General features: G+C 43.6%; 1 protein-coding gene across 3 annotated transcripts in view; it reads left to right on the top strand.

Moving 5' to 3' along the window:
• The first annotated feature begins 7313 nt into the window (after positions 1 to 7313).
• The window catches only part of SEC16B (SEC16 homolog B, endoplasmic reticulum export factor), a 55150-nt gene continuing 41823 nt past the window's right edge, over positions 7314 to 20640 (top strand). For all 3 annotated transcript variants that reach the window (XM_043569076.1, XM_043569071.1, XM_043569072.1), the window contains exon 1: positions 7314 to 7642. The gene's annotated coding sequence lies outside the window, so the exon portion shown is untranslated. The remainder of the gene's footprint in view (positions 7643 to 20640) is intronic.

The raw sequence follows: 20640 nt of genomic DNA, 5'->3' as shown, positions 1-20640 counted from the left end.
AATCATTAATCTCTCCTATTTTTGGATTTCTGTATTATTGACTCTATCTACACTATAGAATTCAACAGTTAACTATACCTTGTCTTTAATGTGTGTTTTCAATCCTCAGCTGGTGGGTAGGTTCTTTGCAGGATGGCGCCTTTTTATTTTTCTCTTGTCAATGTTGCAATACTAGGCACTTAATCCCTGATAATTGATTGATAGAGTATATTACCCATCTTACTAAATTTGAGTTCTGTAGCACAATAGAGGTTATTTTCTTTGTCTTTATCTCTCCACTTTCACTGCCTAATGCTAATGGTGAGAGAGTAGGAAATCTTTTAGGCTTTCATTATCTTGTCAATTTGTAGCTTCTCATCAAATATGTGCTATTCATGTGTTCAAGATATTGCTGACCTGCCATGAACACAAAGTTGATTTGAATTGCTTATCCACTGTGAGGATAGGTTTCCACTAAGTCAGCTTTGTTTTCTCACTTAGGCAGGATTGAGGACAGCCCACTATGTGCCTGGTGAGACCTCCCTTTCCCTGTCCTGGAACTGAGGTCTCTAAAGCAGGCCTATAGCTTGCCTTCTTCTGCAGTGACTGGCTTTCAGTGGATTTAATAGCAGTCCCAAATGCCTGTATTCTCTGGGTGACAACAGTGCCCTGGCTGTCACATCACCTCCACAGATTACCCCACGAATGGTTGTGGGTTGAGTTGTGTTCCCCCAACAAAAAGGTATGTTGAAATCCTAGCTTTCAGTACCCACGACCGTGACCTTATTTGGAGCTGGGGTCTTTGTAAATGTAATCAAGTTAAGACGAGGTCAGACTGGATTAGGATGGCCCTAATCCAATGACTGTCACCCTAATAAGTAGAGAGAGATTTGGGCACAGAGGAGGATGGCCATGTGAAGACAGGCACAGAAATTGGGTTGATGCAGCCACAAGCCAAAGGATGCCTGGGATGGAGGGAGCCACCAGGACCTGGGAAAAGGCAGGGAAGGATTCTCCTCTAGAGTCTTCAGAGGGTGCGTGGCCCTGCTGACAACTTGATTTCAGACTGCAGCCTTCAGAACTATGAGAAAATAAACTCCTGTTACTTTTTTTTTTTTACTTTTTTTTTTTTTTAACGTTTATTTATTTTTGAGACAGGGAGAGACAGCATGAACAGGGGAGGGTCGGAGAGAGAGGGAGACACAGAATCTGAAAAAGGCTCCAGGCTCTGAGCTGTCAGCACAGAGCCTGACACGGGGCTCGAACTCACGGACCACAAGATCATGACCTGAGCCAAAGTCAGATGCTTAACCGACCGAGCCACCCAGGTGCCCCATAAACTCCTGTTACTTTAAGCCACCAAGTTTGTGACAACTTGTTATGGCAGCCTCAGGAAGCTAACACACTGCCTTAGAGTCTAAATACAATACAGAAGGGAGGCTTTAATTACAATCAATTACGCATCTTCCCCTGAAAGGCCTTGGTACTAATCCCATCATGCCTTGTGATTACTCTTGTGACTCCCTCAGTTTAACACCCCTGGGCCTCCTCCTCCACACAGCGCTGTCCTATCCTTATTTGACTTTATCTCCCACCCTCTGTCCTCAGCCACTTCTCTAAATGTCCTCCACACCATTCTGCTCTGATACCTGACTCACTCCTGAGGATGGAGATACCCTGCAAGAGCCCCAGGGCCTGATGGTGGGGTAGGTGTCTGCTTTGCTCCTCATGGCCACTTTCAGCCCATTGTTCCTCCCTGACCCTTCCCCAGCAGCTCTGAAGGACAGGCCATCCATTCTCCATAAACCTCCCATGCTGGGTCAGCCACTGACAAGCAGTCACTCCTCCAGTGCAGCCCAGGACCCTGCTGGCTCACGTCCCGGCTTTTCACCACTCCTGTCCTCACTCTTGCTGGTTGGCCTGATTAGATCGGTCAGTCCCAGCCCGATTAAAATTATTCGGGGTGGGGCACCTGGGTGGCTCAGTCAGTTAAGCCTCTGACTTCAGCTCGGGTCATGATCTCATGGCTTGTGAGTTGGAGCTCTGGGTCAGGCTCTGTGCAGACAGCTCAGCCTGGAGCCTGCGTCAGATTCTGTGTCTCCCTCTCTCTCTGCCTCTCACCCGCTCGTGTTCTGTCTGTCTTTCTCTCTCAAAAATAAATAAACATTTTAAAAAATTAAAAAAATAAAATTATTTGGGAAACTTTTATGTTTAAACGTTTATTTAGAGAGAGAAAGAGAGTGCACAAGTGGGGGAGGGACAGAGAGATAGAGGGAGAGAGAGAATCCTTAGCAGGCTCTGTACCACCTGGGAAGAGCCTCTGACGCGGGGCTCAAACCCACAAACCATGAGATCATGGCCCGAGCTGAAATCAAGAGTAGGATACCCAGCCAACTGAGCCACCCAGGTGCCCCTGGGAAACTTAAAAAGCTCAGGCACTTCTAACCCTTCCCCACCCTCCCAACCCATTGAGCCTGAATGAGAGGATTGGAGGCTTGTGTATGTTTTAATAGCTCCCCAGGTCATTCTCCCACCTCAGCCGACTAGCCTAACAGTAACGCTGTGTTCTTCATGATTAACACTTGTACTAATACTTGTCGATTTCTGGCACCCTTCTGTGGCCACTACCTTCTCACTTCCGGCTCACTCCCACCGGAACCCCACTCCAGCCATTGTTTGGTTTCACTAGGTCCACCAGGCCATCATCCCTGTACCTTGTCACTGTCCATCATGGCCCTCAAGGGCCTTGCCTTCCACCTCACTCACCTGAGTCCATGGAGCAGGCTCCCTTGCCCCTCTCCCCTCTCCTGCCTTTACCTGGTGAGTCCCCAGATCTGACAACACTCTCTACTCACCTGCTCATGTCTGCATCCAAGCACCAAACCTCCAAAAGCGGCTGGATAAAAATACACAGCAGGCTTCCTGGTCTTAATTTTATGAACTCAGAGCTCAAGTGGACTCTCAGTGCTGCCCGGCAACCCTGCCCTCATTTCCCTAGTTAATTCGCTTCCCTGTTTTTAAGAGGCTCTTTTGCACCTTCTGTCTCCAAACCAGCTCCCTCCAGTATCCAGCCTTCTCACTCTTTCTTTAGGCTGACCTTGTTCCTGTCTCAAGACATTTGCACTTAAGTTCACTGTGCCTTCCACACTTTTCCCCGGATCTTTCCATAGAACACCCCTCTCTGGATTTATCTTAGCTTCTCAGGGAGTATTCCCTGACTCATCTACCTAAAATACGCCTCCCACCTCCACCCTGACACTCCATCCTCTGATTCCTTCTTATTTTCTTTACAGCTCTTACCACAGTCTGATATTAAATGATGGATTTATTTTTGTTTGCTTCTCTGTCTCCCCCACAAGCACGCAGGCTTTATGAAGGCAGTCCCCTTCTGGTCTGCCTAGTTTGCATCTGAATCCCCAACACCAGGTACAGTGCCTGGTGCACAGTAAGCTGACAGTGAATGAATGAGTGAATGAATGCATGAATGAATGAACAAAGGGATAGGTCTGTGTTGCATATTTTTTTTTTAATGTTTTATGTTTTGTGAGAGAGCAAGAGAGAGCATGAGTGGGGGAGAGGCAGAGAGAGATGAGACAAAGGATCCAAAGCTGGCTCTGTGCTGAGATCAGTGAGCCCAATGTGGGACTCGAACTCGTGAACTATGAGATCATGACCTGAGCCGAAGTCAGACACTCAACCAACTGAGCCATACAAGTGTCTGATTTGACTCTTGCTAGCCGTGAGGTTTAAAGTGCATTACTCACTCTCTCTGGGCTTTGGTTTGCTTATTTGTAAAGAGGAGAGGATCTTCTTGGTTGGTGAACATGTAGAGATACAAGGAGAGTGACATACAGGGAGAGGGCATGGAATAATAATAATAATAATAATAATAAATATTATTAGGGTACAGGTATAAACCATGGCCTGAAGCACTCTTCTAAGTGCTTTACCTGTAATGATTCAATTACAGTTGACTCTTGAACATGAGTTTGAACTGCATGAGTTCACTTGTATGTGGATTTTTAGATAAATACAGTATAGTACTATAAATGTATTTTCCTTATGAGTTTCTTTTTCTAGCTTACTTTATTGTAAGAGAACAGTATACAATACATATACCATACAGAATACATGTTAATTGACTATGCTATCAGTAAGGTTTCTGGTCAATGGTAGGCTATTAGTAGTTAAGTATTTTGGGGGAGTCCAAAGTTACACAGGGATTTTCGACTACATGGGGGGCTGGGGAGTGGTTGCTGCAACCCCCATCCATGTTCTTCAAAGTCCTACTGTACTCTTCACGACAATCCTAGAGGTAGTTACTATTAACTCTGTTTTACAGGTATAGAAACTGAAGTCGAGGGAAGGGAGATTCAGGACCCCAGCCTGGTGGTGTGGTCCCAGAGCCCACACACATAACCATTGTGATATACCACCTCTGCTCAGTCTTTTTGCCCTGTGTGTCTCTTGGGGAATTCAAGATGCTTTTCCATCACTTGACTCAGTCTTCTGGTGGGTCAACATGAGAATTTTGGTCTGCTGTTTGTAAGTAATTTAGTGGAAGGGGTGGAGCTTGTAATTCTTTCAAGGAGAAACATTTGTACTTGTTTTTGGCCATGAATTTTGGCTCAGCAAACTGAGCCAATACCTCCAATCTGCTGATGATATTTGAATGAATGTGCCTATGAGAGCCAGAAGGTCTGTATTCGGGAGCCCAACAATCTTTGCATTTTCCACTTTCTATTAGTTGTTTAGTTACATACAGGTAAGTCTAGAACTTCCCCAATTTCTCCAAGATGTCTGAGCTAAGCGAAATGCAGGTTTATGAATATATGGATGTATGCTTTTCGCACATTTTCCAAACGTGTCTTTTTTAAGTAAGGGAAAATGAGACTACAAGATTGTCGTCAGATCAGGGTCACGAGTCCCATGTCAGTTAAGGCCCAATATTGTCAATAACAGCCTGAATAGTATAAGTATTCTCAAGTAAGAAGGCTTGTATTTTGAATATTTTCTTCCATCACTTTTACCATGGTAATTTTTCAAAATTACCATATTTGCCTCTTCCCCTCCTGATCTGTTATAACATTTATTACTGGCATTCCGCATTTGGCATTTATTTACATTCTGCTTTTTGTGGACGTTTATACGTATCCTTCATTTTGTCTAGTTGAGTGATTACTATCAAGATGAAAGAGAGTAAACTAATCATCAGGCAAGATAGCAAATGCAGTTCATATTTAACTATTCTTTGCGTAAATCTAAGGAGGTGATCTTTGCATACAAAGCAAGAACATCATTAGGAGTGTCTTCTCTAGTTATTACAAGTCAATTAGGCAGGATCTATCCTTTTTAAAAATATTTTTTTAATGTTTATTTATTTTGGAAAGAGAGAGAGAGAGAGACAGAGTGTGAGCAGGGGAGGGGTAGAGTGAGAATGGGAGACACAGAATCTGAAGCAGGCTCCAGACATGGGGCTTGAACTCATGAACCTGAGCCAAAGTCAGACGCTTAACCAACTGAGCCACCCAGGCAGGATCTATTCTTAATATTTACAGCACAATGTTGTGGGATGGTCTCTGAGAGCCAAAGCCCTAAATTCTACCTGTATGTCTTTGGGCAAGTCTTTTTTAACCTCTCCAAATCTCTGTTTCTATCTAAAATGATGGGTTGAATTAAAAATCCTTTTAGAATTAAAACATTTTGGACTTTGGATTATTTTTGTAGTTTTTCAACTAAAAGAACAACACTTCTTTTTAAAAAGTTGTTTTTAAGACAGTTCTATAATTCAGAAATTTTACCTAATCAGTCCTTTTCCTCATTTAAGTTTAAAATCAGGACCTTCCCCACTTCCAGGGTAATGAATAAACACATACAATATATGCCTTCTGATTAATACACATATCTGCTTGGTACACAGCCCTTATGGTGATGGGACGTCGTGAATTTTTTATGATTGCCCCAGTTCAAAATAACTTCCATCTTGTTGTTTACATAATTAAGATAAGTTAACGTCCAAGTGTATTCATCTATCTCACTTCATTTCAATTCAGAAAATGCGGTCAGGGAATACACAGTGACCTTTCCTGTGTTTTAATTATGTAGATTGTGTTGGTTACTGGGTCACTGATCAATGAGAGCTAATTTCCCAATTTTAGGCTCTGTTGCTGGAGTGTAGGGATTGGTTGGTGGCTTCCAAATTCTCTCTTTTCCCCGATTGGCATTTCCCCAAGTGATCTGTGGTCACCCTCAGGCGCCATCTGAGACACGATGGATTACTGCCCTCTTGGCAACATTGCTGTGGGGTCTTTCCTCTGCACATCACAGAAGGGTGGAGAAGTGACCCGCCTCTGACGCCAACCTCAAGGACAGGAGGGCTGTGTGAGGTCTGGGCTTGAAAAGTGTTTTACATTTCTCTTTGGCATGGCTTGTCTGTTCCACATAAGCCCAAGAACATCTTTAGAATTCTGAAGTGTTTTGGGAACACACAGAGGAAAAAATAAAATCTGTTTAAGATTCAGCACAGGGGTTCAGAAGCATAACAGTCCAGGCAAGTCACCACTTGTCAATAATTTTTACATAATAGAAACAGCTTTATTGTTTCTTTTGGTTACGTAAATAAAAATGTTTCCTTGAAAAAAGTTGAAGCATACATAAAATGATGGAGAATAAAAATCAAAGTCAGATGGCATTCCAGCACCTGGAGACATCTAATGAACACTTCCGTAAACTTAACATGTGCTTCTCTTTAAGCACACACACCATTCGCATACAGATAATTTTATAGGAATGGGATGTAACAAATGCTGTTTATTGTGAAGGCTTGCAAAAAGTTACTTGCGCCCTCATCCATTGCCCATGCAAATTCTCTCCCTCAAGCAAAGGAAATGTTTTAACTGCCCAGTATGTGTCTTTTATATACTTTCATCTATGCAGATACACAAATACTCATATAATTATATATATATATATATGGTCCCGGGAAGGGAGAGTCAGTGATAGCATATGGGATAATATCATCTCAAAGATGTCATAACAACCCGAAATGGGATAATATATACTTTTTTTTTGCTTGGTTAAAATGCCATAGAAACCCCTCCAAGTCAACTGCTGTATCTCTAACTTATTTGTTACTAGATATCCTAATAGGCCATGACATAAGTGTTTCATAATATATTCAACCATTTCCCTATTGATGAGCATTCACTTTTTCATTTTTTTGAAATGAAATTCACTTCACTCCAAGCTCATGATGTTTAAATGAACTAAACTCTATAATACTGATTCAAAGTCTCTAAATTTTACTTTTCAGTTTGTAATCCTGATTTTTTTTTGTCAGTGATGAACTCGCTTTCACGAGTGTTTAGAAAGTCAACCTAATATTTAGACGCACGAAGGAGGACGTGCACTTTCTTTCTCTGATTTCAGGTAGTGGCGTCTTTTACTAAGACCTTCTCAATATGGTGGTCAGATCATGTTTCCAGCCTCAGGATCTACATAGAAAATCATTCCGTTGGGAAACTGCTGCTGAAGCAGAAAGGTTCTGGGCGGCTGACGTGGCATCAGTTCACACTGTCTGCCAGCTGTGAGTAACAGCAGGCTGTCTTGATGGGATATGGCAGAAGCAGCAACAGCAGCCGCTCCTGGTTTAGGGGCAAGAGATGTAAGTACTTATTTTCACCATTAACCAAACCAAACTCAAACTGAAGAATGCTAAGGGGGAATACAATTCCCACGAGAGACTCTTCTGGCAGATTCATTTGAGAAGCATTTGGTCTCAACCAGAGTAGAAAGGCATCAAGCTGGCACATGGTTTTCAGCAAAATGAAGAACCTCACAGGGTCTTGTCTTACAAAACAAACTTCAACTGTGGCTAACGCTGCTTTCAAACTCCTTAAAGTGCCTGCATACTGCCGCAGGGGCTGTCCCCTGTGGGATGGCATGCATTGCTAATGTGCAAAGAGAACACGGGATTTCAACTTGCATAAAAATTTTAGGCAGGTTTGATTGTGGGGAGATGGAAGGAGCCCTCAGCAGTTACAGTGTTTGGGGCAGAGAAGGGAGCCTGTTAAATATTTTAAGGAGGATTCAGTTTGGTTACTGACTCGGACGCAATGTGGAAACTTCTGTTCTCAAGCTCTATAGATGACTTGGGGTGGGGTGTCTGCCAACCCAATGACAAATGAAACCCTGGCATGGACCCCTTAGCAAGAAGTGGCTCTACAGTTGCTGTTCCCAAGGCTTCCACCCTGGAAGGCGTGTCCAGAGTCTCTGGTATTTGCAGAGTTCATAAACCATGTGTTTATGGGTTGGTGATTTTTTTTTTCTTTCTGTTCTGTTGAGACCTTTTACTCTGACGTTTATCTCTGCATGACCTCTGCATATCTCACAGATGACCAACAGTGATCCACCCTGAGTGTGGCTAACTGACTAACACAGTTTTGCTTGTCACCTCTCTGCTGGGGATATCTAAGCGAACTATGTGAAAGAGGTTCCTGGCCCTGCGGAGTTTGCTGCCCAGCAGGAGAAACAGATGTTAGGAGAGGACAAAAGAATAGTGGGTGGGGAGTCAGGAGACCTGGAATCGGGTCCTGGCCTCGATCCCAATTAACCATATGGCACTCTGGGCTTCAGTTTGTGCACTATAAAATGAGTGGGCTGGAAAGGATAACCTCTTCAGTAACTGATTCCTCACCTAGTGTGAGCTTTCCCTTGCTGAACAGATTTTCACACGGCCTTAAATTTGCTCCACATCTAATTTGGGAACAGGGCTGGGAGGGCCTTTATTTATGAAACAGACCTCACTTATCACCAACCAGGCTTTATCAGATTGTGATTGTTATGTAATAGAAACTCGAAGGAGCCTCCTGGATGGGCCCACTTACGATGTGATATTGGTAGGAGGAAAGGTTGCTTCCGAGAAAGAAGTCCTAAAGGTAGCAATTCCATACGGATTCATCTTAAATATCTGAGTTTCTATTTTCAAATGGTTATTGATCGGGATCAGTTACCTTTTCAACTGCTGCTGATCTTTGAGGGGGAAAAGACACAAAAGCCTGACACGAAGGAAAACGAAAACTGCTTGAAACAGGTTTGATTCACAGGCTACAGCTTGAAAGAAATTAAACTGAGTGAAAAATAAGCCAGGCTGTGGTTTCAAATAAAATAGAAAAAATACCATTAAAAAAAAAGAAGAAAGAAAAAAATAGAAAATATCCACCATTGGTGACTATGCAGTGCATCCTTGGCTTCCTGAAATCTATCACCATCAGCTCAGTCAGTTTTGGCCTTGGAAGTTGTGGGAGTTTCATTAACATGTTTTAATAGAATGATGGATAACATCAATTTCTTTTTTTAAAAAATCAATTTCTTTGATATAATTAGTATGCATACTCCCCCCCACCCCCCACCCCCCCCCCCCCAATCAGCTTTGCCTAGCCTCACTCACAAAATTAGCCACATGGTCATTCTTATGTCCCTCACTACCCTCTCTCTCCTCAATGGCGTAAGTATACTTCCTGACCCCTGAGTAATCCCTTCTCTTGGGCTATGAACTCCATACCCATTGGCCTCCTGGGGGACCACATCCATCAGTCATTCCCTTTATTACCCCATCTCTTCTGTCTCTTGTCTAATTGGCTTTCCACTATAGTGTCTCCCATTTTATACCAACCATCCAACCAATCAGCCCAGTGAACAACCCCTCAGGGTTTCTCCTCAACCAATCAGCCCAGTGAACAACCCCTCAGGGTTTCTCCTCACCGTCTACCCTTTTCAGATCATTCTGCCCACCCTTTGGAATCCAGGGAATGCTTTCAAGTTCTTATAGAAGTTGATCTCTTACTGCATTTTTTCTCTTTACCTCTTCCTCTTTCTTGACATGCTATCCTTCCTTGATTTTCTTGATGCTGTTCTAACTTATATCTTCTCAGTCCACACGGACTTCTTTTTCTCTGATTTTACCTTAAGTTATTATTATTATTATTATTATTATCATTATTATTTGAAATCTGTGCTCTTCCTCAACAATCTCATCCATATCCATGATTTTAATTATGACTTGGGTGCTGATAACACCTAAATCAAAGCACATACAAATCTTTAGGAGAGAAGCAACATACAAACAAACAAATCTCACCCACCACAAATGTGAGTTCCTGCAGACTTCTCTCAGGAGTTCCTGACTCATTCACTGCCTGAAACACCTCGAGGACATTGTCCGGCAGGCAGCTCCACTTGCCATGGCCACCTCAACTTTCCTTTCCACACAAAACCTGCTTCTTCCAGTTAAATACATTTCAGTCTTCATCAGGGACATCACCAAGCCAGAGCTGTGTAAATTCAACTAACCTCTAAAATTCATTTATTCTGCTTCCTCATTCTCTCTCGAATCTGACACCCACCCCTGCTCACACATGCCTTTCCACCAGCGCTTTAGTTTGGCTCGTATGGACTTTAAAAAGAAGGATGTTGGCAACTGCCTCTTAAGGCTCACCCTGCCTTCAGTCTGGCACTCCCCAAACCATTCTTTACATTGTGACTTGTGTGATTTTTTAAAAATGCTCCTCATAGTATTCAGCAAAAAATCCCAGACCTTCATGACTCATTCCCAGCTTGGCCATACGGACTCCTTTCTCCCATTTTCCTGAATAGGCATTACTCTCTAGTCCGATTGAATATGGTGGGTCACCAGAGCCTGCCCAGCTGAACATCCCCTCCATGTCCTTGTACCTACTGATTCCTCTTCTGGAACCACCCCCATGCCCCGATTCACCCTGTTAAGTGCTAATTATCCATTAAGGTTCCGTGAATGTTTCTATCTCAGGAAGCCTTGCCTGAGTTGGCTGTCTTTCCCGGATCATATAATAACTTTTGTAACAATTATCATATTTTATTAAAGTGATTAATTTACTTGATTTGCCTTTTCAGTTGACGATAGAAATCTAAGAAATAGAATTGTGTCTTATTTCTGTATCCCTAATGCCTACAACAGCATGAGGCACATAATTGTTCTTCAGTAAACTATTATTGAATGAATGAATGGTGGACAGATGGCTGTCTGTGGCTTTAAGCTGATATTCTATTATCTCAGTCAACTCAATGGGAAACACATTTCTTTCTCAATAGTCCAAGTGTAAGTTTGGGGAGGATGCTTCTTGGATGTGTCCCTGGGCATGTGCTAATTGCTGAATTAATCACTGTAGCCAGGGAGCTGCAAGACTCTTACTATCTAGGTATGAATTTTGTTCATTGCTAGAGAGAGGGATATGGTCAGTCCCATACATGCTATATAAACTGATAGAGGCAGGGAAGTTCATCACAGAAAAATTGATGATTTATTACCAGAAGCCAGAGGATAGGATGCTCGGCAGGTACAGCCCATGTTCGCCATATTGTGTGCAGACAGTCTAGGTATTGGGGAGAGCTGGGGCTACACTTTGCTCCATGTGGCTGGCTGAGGCAGCTAAGAGAGTCTCTTCAGTCTCAGCTCGTATCACTGCTGTCTTAGTCTGCTCCACCATTAGATGGTGGATTATAAACATATGGGTGGGTTATGAACAATGGGAAGTTATTCCTCACAGTTTTGGAGGCTGGGAAAACGAAGATCAAGGTGCTGGCAGATTCGGTGTCCGGTGAGGGTCTGTTTCCTGGTTCATAGGCGACCTGGGTCCTCTGAGTCTTTGTGTGCACTGTGTCTTCACACGGCAGAAGGGGCCAGGGAGCTCTCTGGGGCTTCTTTTAGAAGAATCCTAATCCCATTCAAGAGAGCTTTATCCTGTGGCCTAATCACCTCCAAGGCTCTACCTCCTAATACCATCTCACTGGGGATTAGATTTCAACGTACGAATTTTGGGAAGACACAGGCATAGTCCTCAGCAACTTATTTTTGTATTCTAGGCTCCAACCACACGACACATAAAACCCACTGATGATATGCTGAAGACACAAGCCCTCCTTTGTCTCGGAGCCATTTTAATATCCCTCCTTCTGTGGGGAACACATTCTCTCTTGCTCTCCTTCCCCTACTTCCAGGCTAATGTACTCAGTTTCTCACCCATTTCCTGGTTATTAAATAGGAGCAGGGACTCTTTTGGGTTCCTTTGGCCTAGTCCTTCTCTTTTATTAGAGAAACTATGTAGAGTCGGCTGATGTAGGAGAAAGCATTTTTATTACAATAAATAATGAACTCGTATTTGTCTCACATATTATTTGTTGAATGATGGAAATAATTATTTTCACTCTAGGGGTAAGGCTATATACTCCAGTCAGTTTCATTTAATGACATCATTCATTCAACAAATGCCACGGGGACCAGCATGAGGTCATGGTGTCATACTGTCAATGTCATGGTGTTTGCATCTTTAGTGAGAAAGGAAATATTCTCAGGAAGCTTGTACGGAAACTACATCACAGAAACAATGTCGGGAAAGGCAGTAAGTATTTACTCAGCATGCCAGGACTCTCTAATGCTCATTTATGGGATCCTCCCAGAAAATAATGAACTTTGGCCATCTCCCTTGTGATACCTGCAGACATTTATGCTTAGAAAAGAAACTTCTCCATCATCTTGACATGCCCTTCAATGCCCTCCAGAAACTGAAGTTTGAACTTTGTTTTTTGGCATCATAAGTGGCTCCTCTGGAAATTGCCCTGATGTGCTAAATTGAGCATTAGAACAGCACTCCTGGGGATCTTTGCTATATCTGCAGTCACTTATTCCAAACTGAGAGAACAGGGACATGAGCGCCACCAAAATACGTGTGTGCACTCACGCTCTGTGCAGGCAGAGGCTATTTCTGTCCATGGAACAGTGGGCAGAGGAGGAGAACCAGCAAAGTGTTATGCACCTTTGCTGACTAACAAATGGGACGAGGAGAAAATACAGGAATTAATCTTTGAGTTCTTATTTTTATGACTATATCTATAACAGGTTGAATGAACCTATTTACACGAATAGATAGCTTTGAAGATTGTAATCACTGTATTTCCATAGAATAGATTTCTGAATAATTGCATTTTTGTGTTAAATATGTCACAAGGCTGTTCCTAACCAGAATGCTTTTCATTTAAAAAATGTTTATTTGTTTATTTAGAGAGAGAGCATGAGCAAGAATGAGCAGGGGAGGGGAAGAGAGGGAGGGAGAGACAGAATCCCAAGCAGAGGCTCTGCGCTCTCAGTGCAGATGTGGGCCTCGAACCCACAAACCATGAGATCATAACCTGAGCCGAAATCAAGAGTTGGATTCTTGACCAACTGAGCCACCCAGGCACCCTCTAACCAGTATGCTTCCCCGAGCAAAACTTTGACTAGAAGTCCTGTGGTTGATTTTCCTCCACTTGATGACGTGCTCACACTATGTGAGTTTGGTGAAATCTCCTACACTTTCTGGTTTTGCTTTTATTGTCCTCAAACCAACAGACTCTCTACTGATGCCACTGGGTAATGAAAACAATGAACCAAAGATGGGCATCTCTGGGGAAAACACGTTATGAATGTAATGGATAATTACGGTGAGAGAGAGAGGGAGGAATACAAATAGAAACCAATAGTCTCAGATTCGATTCTAAGCCAATAATAAAGAACAGTTAAGATAAAAAACTAAATATGAACTGCAGTAATGAAGAGTCAGTAAGAACGTATACCCTGAAGAGCGTAGAGACTAACTCTACTGCTGTGCTCTCTGAAACAATGACATTAACAACAAGCATTTGTTGAACGCTTCATACATGTAGGTGCTGCGCTAAGTGCTTTTCCTAGATCATGCATGTATTTATTCATCAAATATTAATTGAACACCTATGACATACAATGGGCTGTACATTATCTCATTTAGTCCGCCACAACCTTGTGAAGATATCTATTATTATGCAATCATTTAACAAATGAGGATGCTTAGCCTGAGAGGTTAAGTAATTGGCTTGACGTCTTCCAGCGAGTCATGGAGGTTTTGGGACTCAAACCCAACTCTGACCACAAAGCCTGGGCTCTTGACTGCACCATAGTCACAAGCATGGCATGTCACACCTTTAACAAATGTAAGGAACCTGGAAAGGGGAACGGCAACGATTTTTTGAAAACCCACTTCCCCCTTTAATAATTACTTTGGTGTCTGTCCATAGTTCATTTCATTTCATGCACATTACAGCCCTGTGATGTACTTTCTAGACTTCATTTTAAAGATGAGGAAACTGGGTCTCATAGATAATCAGTGATTCCCCCCCCCCCCCCGAGACACATGGCTGGGAACTGGCATAATTAAACCTAAATCCAAATTTCAATTCCTATTTTCTTTCCGCTGGGCCTTTGCTACTCAAAATGATTGAGGGAAGGAAATTTAATCAGGAAAACATCAGTGGGACTGGGGCTGTGTAACCTGGAGAGAGGGGGCTGAGCGGCATGACTGCTTTCCCTGGTTCAAAGAGTTCAAAGGAGAGTTTGAATCACACATGGTTGTGTTCTACATCAGGAAGGGCATCTTGACTCTAAAATGTTGGGGTGTGTTTCCATAAGGAGCCTGAGGACCCACCTTCATTGGAGAGCCAACTCTTCCTGCCCCAGGTAAACCGAGAGAGTCGCGGAACTCCTGGGCACCCTATAGAGTCTTATGTGGTAGAGAATCTGAATCCAGCCATGGAGCTTGGGGGGGCCAAGGGTCTGCGCTGTGAGTGAGGACTTGGCCTGAGTCTCCCTGGCTTGGATACTGCTTCACCTGCAGGGATGGATGCTTTCTAGAGATTCTTTCCAGCTCATCAGTGTGTGTCTGGATGTCTGTTCTTGTTCAGAATGTGTCTCTCAAACGTTTCCAGTAAATGGCAGGGAGCGATCTGGGGGTGCAGGGCATGTGCATGGAAATGTGTGAGCGTGCGTGCATGTGTCTATTTGTCCTACTGCAAGTGTGAAATTTCTTTGGAGTCTCATGCTTCATAGTAAAAAGTAATACAAATGTGAGTTTTATTCCTTGATATTCAATAATACAATATTTGTATTTGCTCAAACTTAAAAATACACTTTATTTTATTAAAACATTTTTTTAATGTTTATTTTTGAGAGAGAGAGAGACAGCGCGAGCGAGGGAGGTACAGAGAGAGAGAGGGAGACACAGAATCCGAAGCAGCCTCCAGGCTCCGAGCTGTCAGCACAGAGCCAGACGCGGGGCTCGAACCCACGAACTGTGAAATCATGATCTGAGCTGAAGTCGGATGAAACTGACTGAGCCACCCAGGTGCCTCTAAGATATATTTTTAAATGGCTTATAACCTAAAATTGGTGCTTATCCTGTGGCATCCTGCACCGTCGCTGGGGCTGCAAGTACTGTGCTGCAGTGTGTGAGAAGCACTGGGCTGTACATTGTTGAAGTTTCTAATTCTCATGATCTTGCTTTAACTCATTCCTTTTGTCCTATGCAGTATTTGACATCATTTCTCTATTTTCCCCTGATCTCCTGGCTCAATGGGGGTGGGGGGGGCACTGGATTAAGAACCTGTAGATTTCCCAGTGGTAATAGATACTCAATTAATCCCTTACTAATGATTTGTGCATAACAGTTCCTAGGCACTTTACAGCATTTCCGGGAAAATAACATTTATTGAGCATTTACTATACGCCAAACATTTTGTAGGTTTTAATCTCATCAAACCCTTATAATACCTCTGTGAGATAGCTTCTGTTATTATCCCCGTCTCACAGATGATGAAAAGGAGACAGAATAACTTGCCGAGTTCCCGCAGCCAGGAGGTAGGGGAGCTGGAGCTGAGATTCACTTCCCAGGCAGGCTTGTTATTCTGGGGTCACCGGAATAAGTTGTCCTGCCCCTCTGGGGAATTCGGGTCCTGTTAGCCTTGCTGGCTCGGAGAACACCCTGAGCATATTACAGCCCTTTCTTCTCGTTAGTGGCTGTGTGAGTCACCTCAGCCTGTTGGCACTTGGTGTGAGGTCAGCAGTCACAGATACATCTGCCCCCTGGGATTGGGGGCATCAACAAAACGGGGCGGAGGGTTGGAGAGAGGGGAAGGTGGACCACCCCCGCCAGCCCAGGCTCATAGGGAAGAATGGAGTCATTCTTTTTCTTGCGTGATGTACTTCTTGGCTCTTGGCGGCGGAGGTGGATGTAGGGAGGGCCAGTTTGCAGGCAGCCGGGCAGGTGGCATTTAAAGGAGCTCTTGTACACGGTGTTCCTCGCTCCTGCAGGAAATCTGCTTTGTGCCCAAACCTTCACTTCCCTTGTGGTAAGAGCAACAGCAACAGTCCTGGGGTTGGCAGGTGGCTCACGGTGCCCGTGCCAGGCTAATTGTCTCTGGCCCTCGGACCATGCTTTCCTGGCACGCGGCCTTCCTGGTAACTGGAACTGCTGACCGGCACGTGCTGTGCTGAAGGAAGGGGTCAAAGCCTTGGCAGCCAATGACCGGCCGCGGCCATGAGGCCCACATCTCCAAGGCTGGCTCCAGGCGGTAGCTTTGCCGCAGTCAGGGGGCTGCTCTGTGTCCAACCTTCGCCCCTGGACTCATTCTTAGAGTCACAGCCAGGAGATGCCTGCGAGGAGAGCCTCGACGTCTCAGATGTTGTTGGGGATGCAGGTGTGGACATTATCCAGTTATTCCCGCTGTTACGAAGAGGGTTTTTTGTTTGTTTTTATTATTGTGATTTAATGTTCTTTTTTTTTTTTTTCCCCACCTTCCCCTTGGAGCACGTCTCTTAAGCATCTGCGGGGACCTCATTTTAACAAGGCGTGCAGATGATTGGCACCGGTTTCTGTCTCCTTTGTGTCCCACATGCCAGCCCTTTAACCACTCTCTGGTCAGTCCCCTTAACTCACTGCCTCAACGTTCTCTTTTCCTTTCTCTAGAAAGCCTGTCCCAGAGTTTAGTCCTCTATTCAGGAGGTGGAAACTACTGGGTGGAATCTGACGGTTAGACTATTGCTGCCGTCGGTTTAAGGTGTCCACTCATATACAAAGAAACTCTTGACTGAGCTCGTGTCATGTGTCAGGCACCATGCTAGGCACGTGGATTGTCACGTGGAATGGAGCCCAGCTGGTCAGTGTGCCCATGGAGCTTCAGGTCTAATGACAGCTGCATTTCCAATGTGCTTGTTCCTCTGAGCCCATGTCCCTGTTAAAGCCCACTCCCACTTTCCACACTGGCTGATGCAAACCCTCCTAATGTTTCTCGAGTCTGTTACCAAATCCTCCCTGATCTCCAGCCAATGGAACTTGGCAGTCCATTCCACAGAGAATTCTCCATATCTGGTGCCTTTATGCACAAGCCTCTCCCCATGTGTGCCCATCTCCACCCCCCATCCCTTTCTCAAGGAAGAGGTGTCCTTCCTCTTAGCGAGTTCACTTTGTGTTCCTATACTCTGGATCCCATATGAGCAGCCTCTTTGGGGATTTATTCCTTTAGAAAGCGTGTTTCCTTTCTCTGTCTCTATGGGAATCAGCATATGACTCTCTTTGGTCTTGTCCACACTACAACAGCTCTTCAGAGCTGAGTGCCCACAGCAGCCCCAGCTTTTGCCCCTTTTCTTCGCATCCAGTCTTCTACATACGCTGATCTGACTTTCAGTCTCCTTTTTCTTACTCTCCACTCTCTGTATGAGTGACTTCTGTGTCGAATACCTCACTCCCTTGACCAGAGTTCTACCGAAGTTGGCCGTGTTATGATCATCAAATCTCCTGGTTAAATCCACTGATGCCAAGAACACTTCCACCTGTTGCCTTTTTCCACATTTCCCTGAAGTTTGGCATTGTCGACCGCTCTCCTACTTTTGAAGCCATCCCCTCCCCTGGCTCCTGAGACACCACCTACCCCTGGCTGTCTGCCTACCGTTCTGACCCTCCTTATTCTTCTTCATGGGCTCCTCTTCTGTATCCAGCTGTGGGGGTTGGTGTTCCTCAGAGCTCCTTTCTAGGACCTGTCTTCTGATTCTAAGCATTTTTAAGGCAATGCTACCCATGCCTATGGCTTCAATCACCATGTCTCCCTCCTCAGACCTCTCTCTTGAGCTCTAGACTCTTAGTGTCTACTAGTTCTTGACCACTGATTACCTCTGCCCACGGGCCCCTCAGTTAGCAAGTCCGACACTGAAGTCATCATCTCCTTACCAAGCTGGCTCCTCTTCCAAGATGATTATCCCCCCAAAAAAAGACAGTGTGGTCCCCTCTCTATGGCCTAGAAACTTGGAATCGTCCTTTACTTCTCTTTCTTCATTTCATATGTTCAACAGAGTATCATTTCATGTCAATTCTATTTTATAAATATAAATACATATATATGTATATATGTATATACATTGTATTTCTCTCCTCTTCTCCATGTTTGGATGTCTACTGCTCCACTGAACTGAAAGCTTCTATAGGGCAGGGATTATATGTTATTTATCTTTATCTCCTATGAATATGACAATGCTGAACATATAGTGGATGTTTAATAAACATTTGTGTAGTGAATGAATGACTTCTGGAATTTTCTTTCCAGAAGAGAAGACTGAGCACAGTTAACCAAACTTGGACACTGCCCCATTTTAGCATAACTGTTGCATAGGGGTGCATAATTATTGCTGACATTACAATGACACATTTGGGCATAGCACTGATTAAAAATAATGTTAGTTGATTTTTTTCCTTAAAAATAGCATGTTTATTGTAGAAAAGTTAGAAGAGAAAAAGAACATCATCCACAATTCCATTATCCAGACAAACAGTTACTGTTAATCTGTTGACATAGGACCTCTCAGTTTGTTTTCTAAATTTTCACTTTGAGTAAAGAAATTGGGTCAAGCCTGAGGCATGTCTCAGCCACTGAGTTGTCCTGTACAAGAGTAAGCAGTAATTAAATCATAGTGTACACAGCTTCGTGGCAAATCTGACCTGGATCTAGGTGGGTGTTCACATCCATCAGCACTAATCTGGTGGGTAGAGATTAACAGCATTATTAGCAGTGATGATACTTTTGTTAGATGTCAAACCAGGGTAGTTATTCCTGTGAAAAGCAAGATTTTTATCAGTGGTCTGGCATTTGGAATGGGGAACAGAGACTGGGAAAGGAAATTCACATAAATTAGCAAGCAGCCCGGGCTCCAATTCCAGTGGATGGTAGGAATGAAGAGCAGGAATCAGACATGAGGACAGGACACGTGGGGGAGGGATAATGTGAAATCTGTAGCTGTTCAGCATGAGGAAGACTACGGGATGATGCAAGGGCATTGCCAAGGACTTGGGGTGTCAGGACTAATTTTAGCCCACCTCCTGGTGGGGACGAGATGCTAATGTACTGTCAAGCTGGACAAATCTGGTTAGAAACCAGGAGGAATTGAGCAGCCAGGTTGAGAGACTTAGTAACTGTAGATATGTGGGACTGGTAAAAGCAGGGATTGATAAATCCCAAACCTTTGGAGCAGTGAGATCTATTTCATTCTATGATCTATTTCATTCTATGACCCATATAGCTGTTATATGCCATATGTCAATATAAAATAATTAAAGCTAATTAAAATTAATTTTGGTTGGTGAGTGTTTGAAGAGTTTCATAATAACTCTTGAGATAATTAGAGATGCTTTGGGATGTCACAAAAGGAGCATTTGGAATAACTGGGCTAGATGTTTAAACCAGAGATGTGCAATGAAAGCTAGTAACAGAATGATAATTCTGTAGTTGGAAGAACACTGAATCAGGAAGGAGGACTTGGGGGCTGTTCTCCGTATGCTGTTAAACTGGCTCTCTGAAATCAACAGCAACCACCTTGCTTTGTAGCATTTGGGGGTTTCTGTGTAAAATTTCCCACCAGGGTGGATTCCAGATTACCAACGGTTTAACTACTGGCTCACACAATTCCTGAATATTTAAGAATCAGCTCTTGGAAGCCTGGTGCAAGGGAACTCCCAACAGACCATTGTAATCCTGACCGAGCGTCCAGTTAGCTTTGTGATCTTGGGTAAATCAGTTCACTTCTCAGGATCTTTGTTTTATTATCAGTAAAGTGAAGTCACTAAAATAACCTCAAGGTCCCTTCCAGAGTTGGCATTCCAGTAATGTAGCTGGTGTTAAAGGTAGGACTACCATCGTGTCATAAGCCGAAAGAGTTACATCAGATTTTCATGAATGCTATTGTGATGTGCTGGAACACATAATTTGATACCTGGGTCTGTGTCATAATCAAACCTCTTCCGCTTCCTGCTGTTAATGTGTATGTCCTTCGCTAGTATTTCTTTTTAGGAGGGTTAAAAATGGCAGTACAGACAACAGCTCACCAGTGGGAGTAAGAAACCATTACCAGGGTCAGAGAATTCTACACCCAGTTCATTGGCAGGCCCTAGGAGTCGGCTGAGGGTCTGAGATAAAATCGTATAGTTTAGGGACATTGATTGCCTTATCTGACCATGAGATCCACCCAGGTGGTCTTCCCTAGACTAACAACAGGAGAGGTTAACCTGCTCTTGCTTTTTGAAGTCAAGGCCTGTGTCTTTCGTAGTTAAGTGTCTCAAGTCCTGGTACATAACAGGGCCCCAGTAAGTATTTGTTGAAAGAAAGAATAAGTGATTTGAGGCTTTTAGAACAAATTCTGAATTTTTAAAAATTTTTCCCCAGCTTTATTGAGACGTAATTGAAATACAACACTATGTAACCTTAAGGTGTATAACATGATGATTTGCTGAATTTTAAAAT

This window comes from Prionailurus bengalensis, chromosome E4 (assembly GCF_016509475.1).
Source record: "Prionailurus bengalensis isolate Pbe53 chromosome E4, Fcat_Pben_1.1_paternal_pri, whole genome shotgun sequence".
In the NCBI taxonomy this organism is placed as follows: domain Eukaryota; kingdom Metazoa; phylum Chordata; class Mammalia; order Carnivora; family Felidae; genus Prionailurus; species Prionailurus bengalensis.
The sequence above is the reverse complement of the archived record's forward strand: the minus strand, read 5'-3'. Positions and strand labels throughout refer to the sequence as shown.